The sequence below is a fragment of the Vulpes vulpes genome, chromosome 2 (assembly GCF_048418805.1).
Source record: "Vulpes vulpes isolate BD-2025 chromosome 2, VulVul3, whole genome shotgun sequence".
Classification (NCBI taxonomy): Eukaryota; Metazoa; Chordata; class Mammalia; order Carnivora; family Canidae; genus Vulpes; species Vulpes vulpes.
Window position 1 is genome coordinate 88,337,387 of NC_132781.1, and position 19,105 is coordinate 88,356,491.

General features: G+C 39.9%; 1 protein-coding gene across 5 annotated transcripts in view; it reads right to left on the reverse strand.

Annotated features, from left to right (window-relative positions):
* The window catches only part of CCNY (cyclin Y), a 235,079-nt gene that overhangs the window by 163,250 nt on the left and 52,724 nt on the right, over window positions 1-19,105 (reverse strand). The gene's annotated exons all lie outside the window — the stretch shown is intronic.

A 19,105-nucleotide genomic window follows, 5' to 3' on the forward strand; every position in this document is an offset into this window, starting at 1 on the left:
GGAACCCTGGGCAGTCAGTCAAGCTGAGCATCAGCAGCCAGACATGGGGTTCACAGCGTGGTAGGGGGCTATGATCTGAACACATTAGCAAAGGATATTCAAAATAACCCCAACTTTCAAGATGCATTTAGTTGCCTTAATATCAAGCAGACACAGCAATACACCCTAAAGCAGGAACTTTATAAAATGTGAAATAGAAAAAATGGAGAAACCTCACCGGCCTACAACATTTGTTTGGAACTCAAGATACATTTCCATAGAAAGCTGGCCAGCCCCTTCCATACTCCTGATATCTGACAATAACATCACTCTCCAGAGCATCCTCTACTTCACATGTGGATCAACATGAGGAGCTGAAAGAAAGGACACATATGAGTAGGTGGGCAGGAAAGGAGATAGCCAACACCTTACTGAGGGAGTTTTGGGGATCTCTTCATAAATAAGGAATCTACTGGAATTGTTCAGTCACAACTCAGGCACTGCCAGCATCACTACTTCTAGCCAGAGTTCTCAGTCTTCAGTCTGGGAAAAGGGCTCTTCTGGTGCCCTGCATACAAGGTTGACCCCAAGAGTATACTTTGATTCCCTCCCACTACCAACTCTGTGCCTCTCCCTCACCTTCTAGGACTCAAGCTGCCTCAATCCAGGGCCAAAAAATCAAATGGTGCCCATTATCAAATGCATGTCCTAGTCTCCAAAGTATTCCCAGCTCTAATTATCTCCATGCCCCTAACCTCTACCACCACCAATCAAAACTTTTCTTTAGTTTAGAGATGTCACAGCTAAGTGGCCAGTTACAAACTAACCCCCACCCCTGAAGGTTGGAGAAAATAAGTGATAGCTCCTTAGCATCCCAAAGGTATAATATTTATATCTAAATAATAATAAAACTTACTGAACTCAGCAGGCAGAATTCAGGCAATAAAGTAAAGAGATCTGATGGGAGGAAGCTACCAGAGACATCACTGCTTCCTGCACATAGGCCCAGGTACCAGGAAAACTCCCCTTTTCTTCAGAATACAAGTTCCCACTAGCCTCAAGTTTTTCTGCCCTGTTAATTTTCCTTAAGAATTCACACAGCAATGACAGAGGGATGCTAGCTCTGGGTAGGAACAGGGCTGTGTTATGAAGTGTAGAGGTCAAACAGTTCCCTGGGACACCTTTGTAATAAGCAGTACTTTGAATAACCACCCATTAACCCCAACACTGGAACTGTAGTAGGCAGAAAACTGATCTGACTCTAATGCTCCCAAATTTTCCGTACCAAATAGCTAAGATTATAACCCTTCAAAACTGAGAGTCCTAGAAACACAGAGCTTTAAAGGAATCTTGCAAATGAAAATTTATTGTCAAGAAGAAAAACAACACTGGATGAGTCGGCTAGAGCAGATGTACAGATTTCTACCTGGTGAGCTTTGTGGGGAAAAACCCAGCAGAGGACTCCAGGGGTGACTCAACTCCCCACCCAAAAATACTGGAAAACCTCAGCAACCACTCCTATAGCTGCAGGTAGGGGATGAAGCAGGCTCAGCAGGAATCTTCTTTTCTCATGTAAGTGCCTCCTCTACCAATGTGAACTACCTTGAGCTCCCCCCACATCCACCCTATAGAGCAAAGCTGGAGTGCTGCCCCCACCTCCAAGAACAGAGAACCCAGAATGGTAGAAATTGTTCCTTAGAGAGTCAGTGGAAACACGAGGGCACCACGGCTCATTAGCAGTACCACAAGAGATGGTAACATTCAATTACTCAGGACCAAGCAGAAGAGCTAATTATCCAATTCAGGGATTATCCAGGCCTGCTTTCCCCTCCACCCGCCTCCTCTTGGCAGCCTGCCCTTTCTCATGCTTCAGCTAGGAAGGAGTGAGGCAAAAAAGAGAGGTGAAACACCAGTCAGCCTCTGATAAGTGGTTTGGGAAGGAGTGAGAATGAAACTACTAATCAAAAGGGAGCTTTCAGAATAATTACAGCTTTCTAAATTCCAGGTTTCCATATTCCAGGATTCCCCTGATCCTTACCAAAGATAAGAAAAAGATGGGCCAGGACACCTGGGTGGCTCAACAGTTGAGCATCTACCTTTGGCTCAGGGCCTAATCCTGGGGTCTGGGATTGAGTCCCACATCGGGCTCCTTGTGGAGAGCATGCTTCTCCCTCTGCCTGTGTCTCTTATGAAGGGAGAGAGATGGGTCTAACTTTCATAAAAATGAAACATTCATTGCTATGTACACTACTTACTGAACACTTGCTAAACTGTGTAAAACACTGTGCTGGGGGACAAGGGATATGAAAAAGTTTATAGAGATCCTAGCCCTTCTGGGAGATCATGGCTTATAAAAGAAGGGAGACACAGAAAGAACCAATTGTACTGTCACATAGCAACACACGTGCTGAGGGAGACCAGAATCCTCTCTGAGGTGCCAACCCCATGACACTCACACACTGGCTACCTGAGAACAGCTTTGAAACTCCCTAAAGGATGAAAGTTCTGCCTCTCCAAAGAGCCCTAAGCCCTAAATGGAGCCTTCTTTCAGAAACAATAGAATATGAGGGTAAGAGGTTTTTTCCTTTCAATCAAAAAAAAAAAGAACAACAACTTGTAAGAATTAAAAGTGACACACAGCCAGACACGCAGGCACATAAAACAGAGCTCAGAAAGCCAGCACTACACCTATCACCTTCTGGTGAAAATATTTTTCCCTATTACTGTACATAAACAAGACTTCAGGGAGAATAATGCAGGAGTCACTAGTCTGGGTCACTTTTAAGGAAGCAGATTAATAAAGAAAAGAGGATAAAACAGAGAACCACCAGTACTTTGTTAAAGGAAATGATGCTGCCTCATTATATATCTTATTTCTTCACTCTTAAATTCATAATTCCTATTTTAGAGAGGGAGAAAAAATAGGGGGCGGAGAAAAAAAAGAAACAAGTGGGCATGAGCAAGAGGTTTCAGAAGAAAAAGTCCTTGAGTAGGACTTTGGGAAGACAACAGAGTAGGAAGCACCAGCAATCTGGTTCCCCTACGTGTACTGGCAGAGTCTGTCTGACAGAACTATTTTAGAACTCTGGAGTCCACTGAAGACTTGCAACTTCCAGGTAAGATCCAGAGAGTAAACTGCAGCTTTTAGCACAACAGTAGAAACCCACCCCCCTATGCCCGCAGCAGCTTGCATATAGCTTTGGCAGCCAAGGTGGGCAAAGAGTACCCTGTCCTCCAAATATCAGGGATCTGTGCTCTGACTGTATGTAGATTGTAGCTTCTGATCACAGAGTCCAAAAAAGAGGCTGGCAACTGCTGTTGCAAGCCCCTCCCTTTCTGGGTACTGACTTCCAGGGTACTTAAAGAGCTGGACGACTCCTTTATTTTTCATTCTTTCCCCTTTGGAGACCCAGATGTTAAAAGACTAGAACATTTTTTTAAAAACCATTATATACACAAGGAAAATTAGAAAGTGATTGCACATGCCCAAGGAAAGGCTCAGAAAAGACCTAAAACATACCCTTGGCACAGAGAAAGCCTACAACAATCAAAACACAAACAAAAACAATAAAAACAATAACAACAACAAAAAAATCACAAGACATACAAAGAAACTGTAAAATATGATCCATTCAAAGGGAAAAAAATTTCAACAGAAATGATTCCTGAAAAGAAATGATGGCAGATATACAAGAAAAAGACTTTAAAACACTCTCAAAGAACTAAAGAAAGAGGTGAGAAAGTCAAGAAAATGATATGTGAACAAAACAGAAATACTGATATAGCAATCTTTATATAAAAAATTCTGGAGCTGAAATATATAATATCTAAAATAAAAAATTCACTAGAGGGATTCAAAGGCAGATCTGAGCAAGCAGAAAGAAGAATCAATGAACTAGATGATAGAACAATGGAAATGATCCAGGCTGGGGAACAGAAGAAAAAGATTAAAGAAAAGAGCCTAAGGGTCTCATGAAACTCCAAGTAGACTAAATATGCATCACAGGAATCCCAGAAAAGAAGAGAAAGGGACAAAGAGATTATCTGAAAAACAATATCTGAAAAGTTCCCAAATTTGATGACAGACATGAATATAAACACCCAAGAAGCTCAAAAGACTCCTGAAAGATGAACTGAAAGAGACCCATACCAAGACACACAATCAAACTTTCAAAGAAAGAATATTGAAAGTGGCAAAAGAGAAACAAGCCTATAAAAGTTCCACAGTAAGATTAACAGAAGATTTCTCCTCAGAAATTTTGGAGAACAGAAGACAGTGGTCTAATCCTAATTCATAGTACTAAAAGAAAAAACTAAACAAAGTAATACTAAATTAAAAATAAATAAATAAAAGAAAAAACTATCAACCAAGAATCCCATAGCCAGCAAAACTCTCCTTCAAAAGTGAAGGAGAGATTAAGATACTCCCAGATAAACAAAGGTGGAGGAAGTTCATGACCACTAGATTTTGCCTGCAAAGAATGTTCAAGGGAGTCCTGCAGGGTGAAATGAAAGGACAGTTAACTCAGAGCGGTATGAAGAAACAAAGATTCCAATAAAGGTAAATAAACACCAACTATGAAAGTCAGCATGATTCTAACAATAATTTGTAATTTTACTTTTTGCTTACTTTCTACATTAAGAGATAATATATTTAAGAAAAAAATATTAATGTAACAGTATTATCATAACTTCGATTTAGAACTCCAAATTTTGGGATCCCTGGGTGGCGCAGCGGTTTGGCGCCTGCCTTTGGCCCAGGGCGCAATCCTGGAGACCTGGGATTAAATCCCACGTCAGGCTCCCAGTGCATGGAGCCTGCTTCTCCCTCTGCCTGTGTCTCTGCCTCTCTCTTGCTCTCTCTCTCTGTGTGACTATCATAAATTAAAAAAAAAAAAAAAATTAGAACTCCAAATTTTGTTTCCTGTAAGTCAGAAATGAGAAACCTGCCTTAAAAACAAAAACAAAAAACCTGGATTAATAGGCACAAGAAGTCATGACATTTCAAATATTAACAGTGTCTGCATAAGAGCACACCAAAATGATAAGTCTCACTAAGAACTGACCACAGTGACAGCAGCATGTGGCAAAGTGATCCATATATTTCATCTTAAGATTTGATTCTTGGGATGCCTGGGTGGCTCAGTGGTTGAGCGTCTTGCCTTTGGCTCAGGGCATGATCCCAGGGTTTCTGCCTCTCTCTCTGTGTCTTCATAAATAAATAAATAAAATCTTAAATTAAAAAAAAAAAAAAAGATTTGATTCTTAAACCAACCAACCTTTCAAGGCCTTGCCGCCCATGCCACCCCTCCACCCCCCATCCCTGTTCCAATTATTTTTTTTCTTTTTAGCAAATATGAGCTATTCAAATCTGCAATCAAATGAATGTTTTTATTAAACAAGTTAAGTCATACTTATTAGGGTTTTCACAGCATGAAATTCTTTTAAAGACCCACAAAAATGCTAATGCTGATTTACCAAAGGCAGTTTGGGGAACTCCTTATTTTTCAGCATTCTCAGCATTAACCTATCTTTATAAACCACTCCCATCCAGGTTTCTCAGAGTGAAATAAACTAAAAGTTTAAATCAGAGAAATCAGAAAACTCCCAGATGGGTCTTTAAGACACAGTCCAAGACCAGCATGGCTCTGAAGGGCATTTCTGGTCACACTTCTTACCTCTCAGAGAAGGCAGAAGAGGCACCTACTACTCATCACTGATGAAAGGAGCTGACACTCAAGTTGGGCTGAGCACTAGAAAGCCAAGTAAGTAACAGGTTTACTGAAACAAAGTTTTATCCAAAAAAAAAAAAAGGCTCAACTCACTCATTCTGCCCACCCAGTCATACTCCTGCCTCAGTACAAACTGCTTTCTTGTATGTCAACATACACCCTTTTTCTACTGACTTTCCTTACCAAATGAAGCCTTTACCACACACTCAGAAAATGGAGGAAACAGCCTGGAAGTTTAATAAATGCAAATAAGCTCTAAAGCCTTAGCTCACCTAGTCAGCTCCCTCTTCAGTAAGAATGGCTTGAGAACCATTTAAGAGAAAAGTGTTAAGAAAAACATCAGGGAAGCAAAAACTAGCTGTCTGAGGCCTTCAGCTCAAAACCACCATTTATATAAATTCTCCCAAAACAATCTGTGAGCAAGGGAGGTATCCCTATGAAGCAGGCATAGTGAAGTGGAAGGTACATGAACTAACAAAAAAGGAAAAGCAGGGGCCAAAATACCAAATAATGCCAATTCACACCAACTCACAGACCTGCCTCCCCAAAGAACAAAACCATGATTTCTCTCTGAATGGATCAAAGGCACAGGACACCACTCATGACAAAGACAGTAAAAAAAAAAAACCAGGACAGCAAGGAAGAAAATACCGCTATTTGATCATTCCCTCAAGTCAATTCAATTTGTCATTATTTATTAAAGCACCTTTCTACTGGGTCTATGTTAAATTAAAAAAAAAAAAATTATTCTAACACTTCTTAAAACCAGGAAGACTTTATTCAGGACAACTGTGATAGATGTCAAGACTATTACAACAGGAGAGAGATGGCACTGAGCTCCACACACCTGGGCTGGGTTCTATAGTGCCCACAACCCAAGTCTTCCTGGTCTCTCTGTCCCGCACTCTCCCCAGCACACATATCACCTGGGCATCTCACTGCTCCTCGCAGCTCTACGGTGCTCCACAGCTCTGCAGAATCAGCCTGGGATTTGACGTCTCCCTTACCTTCTCCTCTATCCTAGAAGAACATGCCCTTCCACCAAAGTGGCCACATAAACACACCTTGGACTTTCCTGCCCCCTCGCCTCTCCTCTACCTGTTTCTCCACCAAAATGTGCCACCTTGGACATCTAATGAACTCCTAATTCACTTCAAGACCTAATCCCGATGCCTGTGGAGCCTTCCCAGGTCCTCGCCAGTTGGATCTGACCTCCTCATCATTATGAGTCCACAGATTATTTTTTAATCCATTTAGCCCCATCTGAGTTGTATGCTCCCTGAGGGCAGGAATCCTGCCTTGGACCACTCTGCATCCTTCACAGCACCTAGGAAAGTGCCTTCCCTTGGTCTTTATGTCCATAAGAAAAACCTTCTCCTTCTTCTTTACCAGAAAGCAAATTAGCCAATAAAACACTACAGACTTAAAACTAATAGGAATAATCTAAAAGAAAGCATGATTAAGAGGGTGCTTCCAATTACATTAACAAATCAGGAAGAGAAAAAAAGAATAGAGAGAGCTGGGGGTTTTTTCATTTCATTTAAATGCAATTTAATTAACATATACTGTATAAGCTTCAGAGGTAGAATTCAGTGATTCATCAGTTGCATATAACACCCAGTGCTCACTATTTAAATGTGCCCTCCTTAATGCCCATCACCCAGTTACCCCATGCCCCTACCTCACCTCCAGCAACCCTGTTTGTTCCCTACAATTACGATCTCTTATGGTTGGTCACCCCCCTCCCCTCTGTTTTCCTCTTATTTTTTCTTCCCTTCCCCTATGTTCGTTCATCTCTTTTATTTCTTAAATTCCACACATGAGTGAAATCATACAGTATTTGTCTTTCTCTGACTTATTTCACTTAGCATGATACCCCCTAGTTCCATCCACATTGTTGCAAATGGCAAGATTTTGTCCTTTCTGATGGCTGAGTAATATTCCATATTATATATGTATCACATCTTCTTTATCCATTCATCTGTTGATGGACATTTGGGCTCTTTCCATAATTTGGCTATTGTTGATAATGCTGCTATAAACATTGGGGTGCATGTGCCCCTTCAAGTCACTATGTTTGTACCCTTTGGATAAATACTTAGTAGTGCAATTGCTGGATCATAGGGCAGCTCTATTTTTAACTTTCTGAGGAACCACCACACCGTTTTCCAGAGTGGCTGCACCAGTTTGCATTCCTACCAATAGTGCCAGAGGATTCCCCTTTCTCTGCAACCTCACCAATATCTATTGTTTCCTGAGCTGTTAATAAGAGAGCTCCTGTCTTAAAAGATTTTATGGTTATTTTCTTCTAGGTTTATATATTTTTTCTAAATTTTCTGTAACAAATATGTATTACTTCTATTAACACAGAAAATGTCATCTCGAAAATAAATGTTACAGAAATTTAGAGAAGGCTGAGATTCATGTGACTAGGAACAGGCAATGATATGGTCACAGAGAAAATGGGGCCAGTACTAATTGGCAATGAAGGGCTGGCAGATAAAAAGAGGACTAGAAAGGGAGAGAGAGGAAAGGAAGAAAGAGGGAAGGAAACTGGAGGGGGGGGGGAGGAAGGGACAGGGAGAAGGAGGGACAGAGAAGGACAAGTGGGGAGAGAGGGGGAATGAAAGGGAGGGACAGGGAAGGAGGCTGGGGGGGAGGGAGGGAGGAAAAGGAAGGAGGAGGAGGACAAGAGAAAGAAGAAGAAAGGGGGTACAGAGAAGAATCAACTTCTGAGGCGATCATGTATTGATGATCTACTAGATCCCAGGCTGTTTACATGCATATTTATCTCATCTAATCCTTGTAATCACTTGGTAAGTATTATTATTATTATTCCTATTTTAAAGATGACAAAACTGAAAACTAGGGTATGACTTGCCCAAAGCCACACATATAGGAAGTGATGATGGAGTCTTGAGCTCTTCTCACTCTGCTAGGAATTTTTCAGCTGGGCTCTCTGTTTACCAGAGGGATCAGTAGTAGGTACTTGGCCTCAGGCCCAGGCCCTCAGCAGGAAAGTTCCAGGTTCCCATTCAGTATCAACAGAAGCAGTCCACTGTAATCCATTTTATGCATTTTGAGTGTCAATATAAGATGTCATTTTTTTAAAAATAGGAGTTTCAACATTTCAAAAAATAAACAATAGTTTAAAAACCATCGCCTGATGCCATACTGCCCAACTACAAAGGCCCTGAGATATATTTAGTAGGCATGTTGGGCTGGAAACGCCAGTGGAAGAAGAGGTCTGTCCTGGATGTGTGTTAGGACCTGTGTTAGAATGTGTGTGAGGACGTGTGTTAAGACCCTGAAGTAAGACAAAGGTAAGGAAGCCCTCTTACTAGTTGACACCTGTGAGCCTTTGGCACATGTCCAAACCAAAGGTGTAGGGATATCCTCTAAGCAGCATATATAAAAATTTTAGAAAACCTGTTGTTTTCATTAGGGCTAGCTTTGATATAAAGAATTTCAAATACCAAAACAAATGCAACAGGTGTGCAACTCTATTTTAAAACCACTTGAATATGTGTGTCAGTCTGCCAAAATAATATACATTTTCTCCACATTCTTGCCCTTGTGGTAAAGATACTGTCTGTTGGCTCACCAGGCATCCTGGGTAAGTTTTTTGGGGTGTTTCTCCATTCTAGGTTCACCTCTTACTAATTAATAATTGAAAGATAACAAAAAAGGCATTTAGAGGAATTCAAAATTAACGAACAAATATTTATCTATATTCAGCCATAAAGTAAGATCAAATTATGCTCTTACACTGATTTAATTTATATACTATATTTTATAGAAACAATTTGATAGTTCTCACAGTTTGGAAGCATAATCCTTATGCAAGTCAATGAATGCTTAGTATGAGATTTTCCTCACTTTCCATTTACTAAATGCTGAGCAGATTTATTACCAAGTGATATTCTCTGTTTAGAGGAGAGCAGCCTTCAGATACACAGTGTTAATTCATTTTGTTCATCTGGTTTCACAGTCATGACCAGTATCAGATGATGCCTTTATAAGAGATGATAACAATAATGCATTCTTAGTGCACACACAGGTTTTCTGAGCCTGGCATTTAATGGCTTTATGGAAGTCAAGAGATAAAAGGGTTTTTGAATTCTCACTACTTTGCTATAAAAGTCACAATTCTCTAGCTCTCAAAAGTTTGTTCATAAATAAAATCAGGGAGCTGAAATACTTTTGTCTGAATACATACTTAGTGAGCACCCCACATGTACACCAGGTGCTATGGTAATGCTGGGAATTCAAAGATGAAATAAACACAGTGCCTGATCTTGAGAAGTTTGTGAAAGGTAGGACTCAAATATATGTAAGAAGATAACTTCCATAAAACCTGGAACAGATGGGGTACTACATAAACACAGAAAAACCTGTGGTAGGCAGAATAATGGCCCTAAATATGTCCATATCCTAATCCCCAGAACTTGTAAATGATACCTTACATGACAAAAAGGAATTAAAATTGCATATGGAATTAAGGTTACTAATCCACTGACTTTAAAACAAGGAAATTAGCCTGCATTACCTGGTGGGCCCAATATAATCCACTTAAAAGTAGAGAGAGGAGGCAGAAAAGGAGAGAGAGAGATGTGATGACAGAAGCAAAGTTCAAAGATGCCATGTTGCTGGCCTTAAACATAGAGGAGGGGACTGATTCTTCTCCGTACCCCTTTTCTTCTTCTTTCTCTTGTCCTCCTCCTCCTTCCTTTTTCTCCCTCACCCCCAGCCTCCTTCCCTGTCCCTCCCTTTCATCCCCCTCCCTTTCATCCCCCTCCCTTTCATCCCCCTCCCTTTCATCCCCCTCCCTCGCCCCCCTTGTCCTTCCCTCCCTTCTTCTCCCTGACCCTTCCTCTCTCTCTGCCTCCTCTCCAGTCTCCTTCCCTCTCCCTCCCTCTCCTCTCTCTCCCTTTGTAGTCCACTTTTTATCTCCCTAAAGCTTCCATAAAGAACTACCAACTCCTTGACTTTAGCCTACTGATATCCATGTCAGACTTCAGAGGTAGAGAACTGCAGGATAATACATCTCTATTGTTTTAAAGCAATAAACAAAGCAATAAACTTTATTGTTTTAAAGTATGTAGTCATTTGTTATGGCAACAACAGAAAATTAATCAACAGTCCTACAGTTGGGAAATATAATTATTTATACCCAAAAAGAGATCACTCGTTCTTAACCAACACTTCATCATCCATGCTCAGCAAGAAGAGAAAGGCCACTAAACCTTAAAGCTCCATCCAGAAATGCAAATGCCAAGTTGTACACATTCATTATGTTATAAAAAGTCGGGTATCCCTGGGTGGCTCAGCGGTTTGGCACCTGCCTTTGGCCCAGGGCGGGATCCTGGAGACCGGGGATCGAATCCCACATCAGGCTCCCGGTGCATGGAGCCTGCTTCTCCCTCTGCCTGTGTCTCTGCCTCTCTCTCTGTGTGTGTCTATCATAAATAAATCAATAAACATTAAATTAATTAATTAAAATAAAATAAAATAAAATAAAATAAAATGTCTCCAGTAACTGTCCCTAAAACATCCTTTAGATACTCACCAGCCAAAAGAGCTGTGATTTGGGAGACAAACTACTCACCAAATACAAGGCCACAACTATCCTCCCAGTACTGCCACTGAACACTTACGTGGCATGTATACGAATGCCCACGTACGCTTTCTAAAATGCCTGCTATCAGACAGTCAACCGAGACTCTATAAATATAGCCTACTATGGAGCACAACATTTAAATGTAATACCAGGAAAAGCTGCAGAATCATTTTCCAAACACTGGTCTGGAGCCAGAGAAAGTCCATTCCTCTGGAATTGCTCTCCGGAGGAGTCAAAATAGCTGAGAAGTTACCTGCCAGGCCCCATTCTGAAACACTAAAGGAGCATGAAAAAGCAAAGGGGGCGGCTTCCCCTGGATACCAGCCCAGTATTTGTTTGCTCACTTGAGATGACTCCAGGGAGCACAATCTCAGCAGGACTGAGGCCAGAGAGGAAGGGCCACACCTAATTTGGTTATTTTCAGGAAAAGTCAGACTTGCATATTGAATTCTACAGCTGTGTTCACAGTCTATCAACTATCCGAGGCTTTAAATATCATATTGTGGAATGGTGAGTTCACTCAGGAGGAAAAAGCTCAATTCTTCTACATGCTATACATTAACTACTAAATTTATTCTGACACTAAATCCAAAATTTTGTCTCCTTTTCTGAACTTAGAAAAGTTGCCCCCAGTAAGTTTTTAAGTAACGAATTAAATGTATACAATCGCTTTTAGAAATATGTGTATATGTATACTTCCCTCCTCCCTTTCCTTGATTTCTTTTCTTTATTTGCTCATCTCTTCTTTGGATTACCACCTGACATCCTACTTTACTTTACTACTTTGCATATTTGACATCCTACTTTGCATATGTGATCAACAGACTAACTCAAGCCATTCCCTTTCCACCATCCTTGTCCCACATGTGTGCTGAAAGAACACTAAGCAAACAGTCTTGTTGCAGCTTAGGGTCACACTGTTCTCTCGGTTACAGCAGCCTCCCCTTCATTTCTACCCTCCCCTGGCACTCCCAACAATCACTATCAGCCATTCTTATCGTATGTTTTCTTACAGAAGCTCCTCCAGCCTCCAGACACACTAAAGGAGCTGCACAATGCTCTCCTAGGAGAGGCCCACAAGATGATAAAAGTTAATGTGCTTTAATAGGGATCCCTTTCCAGCCCAGACCTACCTTTTCTCTAACACCAAGATTAAGAGAAGGTAAGGATCTTACGGCCCCCATAAACTGCCATAATACAAAGATAACAGAAGAAATCACAGAATTGTATGGTTAATATGAATGTGATGTATAATTTGTCAGCCAGCCAATACCAAGTTAAGCATCCCAAGATCACATGACACAAATTCTGAATTCAAGCTAATGGAATTATACATCTGGAGGTCCAAAGCACAACCACATCCTGTTCCTCTACTTCTCATTTTAATCAGATTGTTGGAAAAAATATATAAACAAACAAAGGAGCAAAAGACTTAAATCAAGAGGAACACTAGTACAAATGCATAATAATGTTTAGAACTCACGTGTCTTAATGTTCACGGAAATTGACAGTGTAGTGCTAACCTCTTTTCTTTCAAGTAGCTCAACTTGTCACTTTCAATTAAAATACCTAGACACTTATTCTTAGAAGGAGAGGAACACAATTTTCTCACTTACTGAGCACACATCCATATCTTACATTGGATGGTTCTAATGTTGCAAAGTACAATTAGGTTTTAAAAACTTTTTGTCTACTGGGGTGCCTGGTTGGTTCAGTGTGTTCAGTGACTGACTCTTGATTTCAGCTCAAGTCAAGATCTAAGGGTTATGAGATCAAGCACTGCATGAGGCTCCCTGCTCAGCAGGGAGTGTGTTTGGGATTCTCTCAGATGCTTTCTCTCTCTCTCTAAAATAACTAAATAAATCTTAAAAAAAAAAAAAAAACTTTTGTCTACTATTAGGAGGAGCACAGTGAAACTAAATTTCACATGTTTAAAAGTAATATCCAGTGTACCTAAGGATGGGGAACAACTGAAATTCTCAAGCTTTGCTGCTGGGAGTATATATTCCACTTTGGAAAACTGTTGACAAAATATTTCATGCATGAACTAAAGTTTACTACACCTCAAGTTGTTTCACTATTTTAGATAATAAATACAAAGAAACATTCCAATGGTTTCAAAGAATGACAGAATTACAATCACCATGCTAGCACTGTTTATTTCAATCCACTGTTTAGCTCACACTGGTTGGAGACACACATTATGCCCAAAGTGAGTTCAAGATTACAAATCACTATGAACTTCTTTCACAACTAATGGGTATAGCTACACAAACATATATGGAGCCAAATGTACAACTTCCATGTAAAACAGAATGTTTATTAAAGTAAAAAAAAGCCTCCATGTTTACTGTGGCAATATCTGGAATCTAGACCAACAAAAGATTTGGTGAGGGAAGAGATATCATCAACATTGTTTGTAATAGCAGGCACATGGCAGTTTAAAAAAAAAAAAAGTCTGACTTTTAGTCAGCTTTACTGTTTTTAAATCTTCTGCAGACAACAGACCCCTGTTCTGCCTGCAGGGGGCAGGGAAGCCAATTACTCCCATTTCCCTATTCTTGGTTAATCACCATGTGCCAATCAGGGTTAAAAAGCGTTAAGTAATAAGAATGAGTTAATCTGAAGTTTAGACATCTTACAAATATGTGAAATCTCTTTGACCTAATACTTCCAGTTCTAGGTATCCATTCTGTAAAAACATGCAAAGAAACATGGCAAAATGTTCATGGCATCTATATTTGCATTGGCTTTGAGAGACAGACAATACATTGTATTAATGAGTTAGAAAAAAATAGAATAGCTAGATAAAATAGGGTATAAAGCTACACTTGAATACTGTATAGCAATTAAAAGGAATAAACTATACCTGTATGTTTTATCTATAATATTCTAAATCTTAATTTCATATATTTGTATAACTCAGATTTAATACTTTCAAATTACAATAATAAAAGACATAAGCAACCAGATTATGAGCCATCAATTCCCACCAAGTCAACGACTGTTACAGTCCTGGGTCTCTGCTCTATCTTGATGCCACAAGCACTGTAATATATATGGTGAGCTCAATCCATATGTTGGGAACAAAGGTCCCTGGATTAGATTTTGTCCACTAATGTAAGTTCCTAGAGATGACTGCCCTTAGCTGAAGTGGCAGCTGAAAAGGAATTCATCCGTCATCCAAGCACTGGCAGGAACTTCTGAGTCAAACATGGGTGTACATCTAGGGGAGGAATTAGATAGCCCTCCCAAGGCATTACATAAGGAGCTAACGAAATGGTCAGAGGGCAGACTGCCATCATACATCCACAGAAGTGTCTGCTATGGAAAACTCTTCCACAAACCCAAGCTGAGAAAGCCCTAGGCCAAGTCTATGCACAGGACTGGCCTGGAGGCATGTCAGTGCCTAAATATGCAGACCCAGATGGAATCAATATATGTTCAAGTTCTACTCCAGTGAGCCATGATCTGCATCAATGTCACTCTCCACTGCAGGGTCACTACTCTCATCTGCTTATTTTCCAGGACATTACAAAGCCAAGTAGCTATCATCCTCCTCCTAAAACACTAACAGGAAACCTCCCCTTTAACTAGAATTTGTTAAGAGTGTGTTGTTATAATTCACTGTTTCTGAAAGCGTTGTCTGTGGAACATCATACTGCCATGTGCTTAAAACAAAGAGGATTCCATATGTAAATAAGTTTGGGAAATGTTGATATATATATATATATATATATATATATATATATATATATATAGTCTTACTCCCACACCTCGTAATGCATATTATTTATCATGTTAAACATTTAGCAAAGTGCTTTATGAAAGAAATCTGTTTTACTCTAAGACAGAGTTTCCCAAAGTTATTTGACAAAGGAACCTTTTTTTCCAACCTTTCAAAAGGACTGTTTCCCATACTCGATCTTAAAAATCACTAGGGTTACTATTAAAACTGAAGATTCCTAAGCTCTACCCTATTTCTTGATCAAAATCTTCAAGGGACACGTCATGAAATTTAAAATGAACATCTCAGTTAACTTAAATCAGAGCAGTCAAAAATACTGACAAACTAGCACTTGGTCAGAAACACTATTTTTTGTTTAAAATGTTTCTAAGCCAATTCCTTGATTCAAGGTCACTATTCTAAGCATTATTATCCACGTAGAGTCCTGAGGAGGTAAAGAGGATAATACCTGTACTGGTCTTGAAAATACGACAGCAGTTTTTTCATCCTTTGGGTTTCTTCTAAGTCAATCATAATCATTACAATAATAACTGAGCTCTTAAATGTATTATCTCCCACAGTTTTTCACAAAAACTTAGCAGAAAAGTACAATTATCTTGCCCATTTTGAGGACACTAGGAAACAGGCTAAGGAAGTTTAAGTGATTTGCCCTATGTGAGAGTTTCACTCTCAGCACTGTTGACATTTGGTGCAGGAAAACTGTCGGAGAGGTAGGCAGCCTATCCTGTGCACCATAGGATGTTTAGCAGCATCCCTGCTTTTACTCATTAGATGCTAGTAGTACCTCCCCTCCAGTTATTCAACTAAAAATGTCTCCTGACCTCGCCAAATGTGGGCAAAACTGGTTAGGAACCAAAAGTAGGAGCCAGAAGTCTCACCACTAGTGTCTCGGCCCGCCGGCCTTCCCCAGTAGCTGCTACTCTGCCTCTGCATGCTCTGCCCTCTGCAGCCTTCCTCCTCCACAAGCTCCCAAACTGAGAAACCCAGCAGGCCCTGCTGGCACTCTCAATGCTCCATCTCACAGCCAGTCTACACTGAAGAAAGGCCTGAGAGAAGCTCATCAGGTGACACAGTGAGATAAAGGTAACCAAGTGCCAGCAATTTCTGGCACAAAGTAACAGCTCAAGAGAAGTACTGCCTGTGTCTTTCTTCCTATCCTGCCAAAGGCTCCAGTTCGAAGTATGAAAGAGTCTCAATCTGTTCTTTTTTTTTTTTAAGATTTTATTTATTTATTCATGAGAGAGACAGAGAGAGAGAGAAGGAGAAGCAGGCTCCATGCAGGGAGCCCTATGCGGGACTCAAACATGGGTCCCCAGGATCACACCCTGGGCTGAAGGCGGCGCTAAACCGCTGAGCCACCCGGGCTGCCCTCAATCTGTTCTCTTAAAAATGAATCATAGAAAAAGCATTCTGCCAACAATGGCATACTTAGTTAATTCAACACCTGGGAAAGATCATTTTTTAACACTTTCTTCATATGAAAAAATTATTTTCCATAATAGTTATGTATATTTTGATTTGTTCTTTAGTATTAAAACATTTTTTGAAAGATTTTATTTATCTATTTAAGAAACAGCACAAGCAGAGGGAGGGGGAGAAGGTCAAGCAGACTACCCCCTGAACACAGAGCTCCACACAGGGCTCCATCCCAGGACCCTGAGATCATGACCTGAACCAATGTCAAATGTTTAACCAACTGAGCCACTCAGGTGCCACAAAACAATCAATTTTAAAATGATAAAATTCACAGGGCGCCTGGGTAGTTCAGTCAATTAAGCATCTGCCTTCAGCTCAGGTCATGATCTCAGGGTCCTGAGATTGAGCCCTACATCAAGCTCTGCTCAGCAGAGCATGCTTCTCCCTCTCCATCTGCCACTCCCCCTGCTTGTGCTCTTGTGTTCTCTCCCAAATAAATAAAATATTCTTAAAAATTAAACTAAAATTTAAAAATGACAAATTTCAACATAAGTTATGCAAACATAGCAAAATATTTACTGTATGAACTAAAATTGGCACTTAACCAAACAAAAATATTATACCTTGAGGTTTGCACTGTTTCACTGTTTCAATTTTTAAAAAGAAACAAAAACTCCAAGTGATCACACACGACAGAATTATAAACCTCGATAATACTATCATTGTTTACTTCAAATCTATTGTTTAAATCCAGAAAAGTGTAGCAACCACAGGGGTTAAATGCACAAAAAAAAAGTCTGAGACAAGCTTGAACAATTTTAAACTCTTAAAAATCTCTGGAAATGAATGCATGTACCTGGGTACCCAGTGTTGGGGGCCAACTGTATAATTAAGAGTCTCTGATTCGAGTTCTATATAGTATATAGTATCTATCAAAGGATAATCAAAAAGTGCTCATTTGAAGCTAACGTATATATTATTAAAACTCAAGTTACCATAGCAATTATTTAGAATACTCACCAACAAAAGATTTTAGACAGGGAATATGTTACAACTGACTATTTAGAACTGCAGAAGCAATTCTGGACTGTTTGACTTTGCAGACAAACTTTTTGGATGGTTTTTATTGTTATTAAATCCTCTACAAATAATGCATCCCTTATCACCACCCAATCCTTGGGACAATACAGTCTGTTTAACATGGTTAAAATGGTACTCAAAAGCTTCAAGTCCAAAAGCAGTTGGCTACAAAAGACTAATGGAAAGAAAAAAATCACAAGAAAATCGTCATAAAGGAAATGATGAAATAGATCTCCTGGTCCCATCTCAAGTCCAATTCCAGCTTACCACATATGTCAGACAAGCCATGAAACTTCTTCAGGCAATTCAGAGTTAGGAAACAGGCTTTGAATGCTGGCTTCTGTGTAACCCTGGGTAAGTTACTTAATCTTTCTGGGCCTTTCAACTTTCATATCTTCAAAATGGAGATATAATACTATCTGCCCTATGGGGCTGTTGAAGGTAATAAAAGGAAAGCATAGTTAAGTGCTCTATACAGAAGAGTTAGCTGCACCTGGGCAGTATCTTGAAATTAGTGAATCTAGGTGATGAATATATAGGGATCATTACACTATTACCTTTAATTTTGTTTTTTTTTTTTAATTTTTCAAAATGTCTGAACTTAGTTATTATCTTAATGTTCTTCATAGAGGCATACCTCGGAGATATTGTGGGTTCAACTCCAGAGCATTACAATAAAGCAAATGAAATTAATTTTCTGGCTTCCCAATGTATATAATAGTTATGTTTAAAATTAAAAAAAAAAACTGGGGTGCTTGGGTGGCTCATTTGGTTGAGCATCCAACTCTTGGTTTAGGCTCAGGTCATGATCTTCTTACAGTTGGACTAAGCTCCCTCCACTTTGGGCTCCACGGGGAGTCAGCTTCAGATTCCCAATCCCTCTGCCCCTCCCCCGCTTGCGCACTCTCTTGGGCAAGTTCTCTCTCAAATAAATAAATAAAATCTTTTTTAAATATTTAAAAATAAAATTTAAAAAAAAACTAAAGTTATGTTTACACTGTCCTATAGTCTATTAAGTGTGCAATAACACTGTATCTTAATTTTAAAATATTGCTAAAAAATGCTAACCATCACCAGAGCTTTCAGCAAATTGCAAACACTTTGCTGGTAGAAGGTCTTGTCTCAATGTTGATGGCTGCCAACTGCTCAGAGTGATGGCTATTAAAAAGCTGGGGTGCCCTCTCTTAAATAAGAAACAATTTCTTAAAAAAACACAATGGAATTTGCCACTCTTGATTGACTCTTCCTTTCACAAATGATTTCTTTCAAGCATGCCATGCTGTTTGATAGCATTTGATCCAGAGCAGAACTTCCTTCAAAACTGGAGTCTAGAAAAACAAACAAACAAACAAAACTGGAGTCGAGGGACACCTGGGTGGCTGGCTCAGTGGCTGAGTGTCTGCCTTCAGCTCAGGTCATGATCCCAGAGTCCTAGGATTGAGTTCCGCATCAGACTCCCCATAGGGAGCCTACTTCTCCCCTCTACCTATGTCTCTGCCTCTCTCTGTGTGTCTCTCATGAATAAACAAA